The sequence below is a fragment of the Haemaphysalis longicornis genome, unplaced genomic scaffold, assembly GCF_048455015.1.
Source record: "Haemaphysalis longicornis isolate Haplotype H1 unplaced genomic scaffold, Haemaphysalis longicornis Haplotype H1 scaffold_5, whole genome shotgun sequence".
NCBI lineage: Eukaryota > Metazoa > Arthropoda > Arachnida > Ixodida > Ixodidae > Haemaphysalis > Haemaphysalis longicornis.
The window spans coordinates 155,243,291-155,247,311 of record NW_027526385.1 but is presented as its reverse complement, the minus strand read 5'-3'; the positions used below and the strand labels follow the sequence as shown (position 1 = coordinate 155,247,311).

General features: G+C 48.3%; 1 non-coding gene across 1 annotated transcript; it reads right to left on the bottom strand.

Moving 5' to 3' along the window:
- Positions 1-2,754: 2,754 nt before the first annotated feature.
- Trnaa-agc (transfer RNA alanine (anticodon AGC)) lies at positions 2,755-2,827 on the bottom strand. The gene has a single exon. It is a non-coding gene; the product is annotated as a tRNA-Ala (tRNA).
- Between the last annotated feature and the right edge of the window lie 1,194 nt (positions 2,828-4,021).

Sequence of the window (4,021 nt, the reverse complement as noted above, 5' to 3'; positions counted from 1 at the left end):
TTTTTTTTTGGCAAGATACATTTGCGCGGACCACCCAAATCCCTCTTTTCCTCCACTCCGGAGCAGTGGGAAAGCGGACTGACCAGCTGTCAGCTCGAGACTCAGGAACGCCTGATCTCCAGGGCAGGATAAGACTATAGCGGTCACTCGTGGCTTTCTGAACTGAGAAGAGGCCACCCACCATTGTTTTATGTTATTTTGATCGGCTAGTGATTCTACAATGACTACACCTACCAAAGTCTTTCAGGTTGATAGAGAAAGAAAGAAAGAAAGAAAGAAAGAAAGAAAGAAAGAAAGAAAGAAAGAAAGAAAGAAAGAAAGAAAGAAAGAAAGAAAGAAAGAAAGAGAAAACATTTTATGAAAGCTGACGAGCTTTCAGGTTGATAGCGCGGCAATGTATCGAATCCGTCGCGTTTCGGATTTAATATGCTGCACGACCCTAGTGGTGCGGGCCTTTCGTCACGTATTCTTTTTATCATCTAACAGCATGCTAAAACCGCCACGACCCTCCAAACCATTACTTTAAGCGAACGCTGTCGAAAAAACAATTACAATTTCAAAAAACGTGTTTTACTCAGATATTTTTTCTCTTAAATGTAGAAACCCAGAAGAGAAAATTACACAAGGCTGGAAAGAGAAGTGCGAAACACGCATGCACTTGAGGTTTTTCGCCGCGAGCGATATTCCGTTTCCGTGTAGGTACAAACCTGGAACTTCCTATGCGCACCCAGCGCCATCTCCTGGTTTGTCTCGAACAGTCCTTCTACTCTTTTAGGCAAGTGCTAAAACAACTCATCTGATCTGCCTCAATAGAGAGAACACCCTGGGTTCGAGCCCCCGCAAGGTCATTTTTTTCCGCAAGACCCGTGATTTTTTAGGTGCGGAGAACCTTAGGACCGCACAATGTCCGTCCGTGTCCGTGCATGCGCATAGCATTTACGATCGCAAAAAATCTCACAGGCACCGGCAGGATTCGGGCCTGTGTCTGGTAGACCATAAAGAGTTAATGTCAGTCGTCGTATCCATTGGGCTACGCCCGTGAGTTAGTACCCGAAAGTCAAACGGCTTACTCCCTCGCCTATAACGGTGCGGACTACCTTAGGACCTCCAGATGTCCGTCCGCGTCTGTCCGTGCGCACACCACCATCAAGCGAAAATCAAGCAAAATTCGATTTGAGCCATCAGTTGCAGTTTCATTTAGGGAATAATCAAGGTGCAACTCATGGCTCAAGTCGAATGACGGTCGGAGCGCAATTGGGATGTCATTTCGAGTCCCCGTACTCCGCACCCTCGCCATCATCCACGGAGTGGAGATGCTGCCATTTTTTTTTTTTCAGCGAAATGCTATCTAAATTCAATTGTGCGAATTCTCTACGTGTAAGGGTGGTTTCGTATCGTTCATGTCGGTTTAAATGCTAGGCGTGGCGTCTCAACACGTTTAATCGATGCTGTAAATCGAACCGGAAGTTGTGGGCTTGTACTTATCTTGGAATGGAGTGTCGCTTACACGAGCTCTGCCCTCCTGTAATTTTGCTGCGTGAGTGAAATGAGAAGGTGGAACATTAGCGGCGTATATCCGGCGATAAAGAAACGAAGATTGGAGGGGCTGCTTCGTTAGCGAAAACTTGGGACAGGATGGTAATCCAACCCACGGCCATCGGAATGCAACAAGCATCCCCGACACTCCTCCTGCTCTCCAGGTCCAGTAAACGCGTTGTGGCCTTCGATAAGCACAACAGCATGTCAAATCAGTTGAATTGGCCAGTCACGATAATAGCTGCGGTCCGATCAACATTCCATTCCCTAAACGGTAGAGAACGGGCACTTCCCGCACGGCTGAACACATCAATGAGGCACGGGGATAGGCTCCACACTGAACAAGAACAACCAGGTGTTCACATACCGAACCACTGGTATTGGTTCATGGTGATAGAAAATAGCCAGCGCAAGAAAGACGAGGACGAGGAAGGTAACAGACACAGGTTACCTTTCTCGTCCTCGTCTTTCTTGCGCTGGTTATTTTCTATCACCAAGAACCAATACCAACTCGCCCAGCTTGCCATCTTGGAGCACTGGTATTAATTTAAACTTGTGTACGGTTGGTTCAGAACATCCGAAAGCATTTTAAAATTGCTCGTGCTCGAACGCAGCCATAAAAAATTTGAACCGGGGACCGTGCTTCAAAGCCAACGAAGCAGAATTTGGAGTCATTTTAAACACTTGGTCGAAACAATGTCTCCAGGGCTGAAAGCAAATTAGTAGATGCGTGCTTGCGGTAAGTGCCAGACCTGCAACGTTTCATAAACGGAAAATTGTGGCGTCAGAAATTCACGGCCGCTTTACCAATGCCCACTTTGCTTTTACGTCAACACATACGACCAGAATTCTCACAAAACTGGTCAGTATACGATTGGACAGTGGCTTTGATAGCTGCAGTCAGGGGCCCGTGGCCATTTCACCAATTCCCGTCGGCTGCGACGTCGACAAACCCACTGAAAACACCATTCGACGACGCTCTGTTGCATTTCATGCTTCCGCACTCTCAAGTCGTAAGAAATGCTTACTTGTCATCATAGTTTTCTCATGTACCAACTCGCCCAAGGTACCGCTTAATGCCATTAACACTCCCCCCTCCGGACTGCGCGACAAACGTGTGATGACGAAGTGCCTTCCCCGCACGCTCCTCCCGTCTCACACTTGCCGCTCTTAATTGCGAGAGGTAAAATAAGAAAGCGCAAAATTTAACAAAAGACATGGAGGTGCTGGGTATCGATCCCAGTACCTCTCGCATGCTAAGCGAGCGCTCTACCATCTGAGCTACATCCCCACTGCCCTGCGGACTAACGGGACACTGTTAGGTTCTTGCAGCATCGCTCAGGAAACTAGAGCACGCGAGGGTGACTGCAGCCGCCGCTGGCAAACCGGTTATCATATGTCTCCCGGTTGGTGTTGCGAATACATTTTCCTTCTAGAGCGAAGAACAATATACTAAAAAAACACATCGCAAGGCCAGGATAGGTAAGACGGTTGTTGAGGTACAAATAAATAGTCGTCGGAGAAGCATATTGCCCTTGCCCGATGAGCACTCCATCGCCCTCCGGAGATGCTGCTGCTACCAGTGCTGTCCACGCTGCGCGGCTTGTAATCCAGCATCTCTCTTCTTCTCCCTTTCCATCCTCTTTGCTGCCTCTCCTGCCCCTAGACTCAGTTTTGCTTAAGGTGCCCTCATCCAGAGAGGCAGTTATCGGTTGAGTCAACTTCTCCGTTCTCTTTCGATAAACGAGTCAGCAGAATTGTGAGTAGGCTTTGCTGTCAACACACGATGCGAGAGAGCCAGCTTACAATGACCAAGTTCACTATCATCTCCTGGAAATCGGCTTCACCGCGAAGTACAAACGCATTGCTGCGAAGACATTTTTGAAGGTCATTATACGCCTTGTTTTATCAAAATACGAAGCGGCGGAGGCGAAGAGTTGGTCGATGGGCAACGGTGTGCCGAAGTTTAGAGGAAGGGAGTGGCTTTCAATTTCGATCCACGGACCCCCCCAAAACTGGTAGTTAGTTTACAACAGCTCAGCTGCTATAACAACCGCGACGACGTTTAAGCATTTCTCGTGAGTTGTGAGTGCGGAAGCAGTAATGCCCTATATAGTGAATGCCGCATAGTGCTCCTTGGAGTTTTCCGTTGCGAATAACGTTTTATGGTTAAATTAAGTTCGGGTTTTTCTTTAGAGTTTTTACGTCAGTGTTTCGGCTGTATACCGGAGTGGACGGTAGTGCTGAAAATCCTACTGCAGCGCAAAACATCCTAGCCCACTAACTGTGCCTCCTGTTGGGGCTAGTGCGAGGTGTGCTTGGTGACATGTCGCAGCCGCCAGACGCCGCACGGGTGGCCGCAGCCACCACGGCTCTGCGAATGCCGAGGCGTTACCTAGCAGTGTAGTCCTTATTTGTACACTATTACGAAGCACGCGTTATGGGACACTTGGCAGTCACGTGGGTTTAGGAGCCGCTTCGCTGT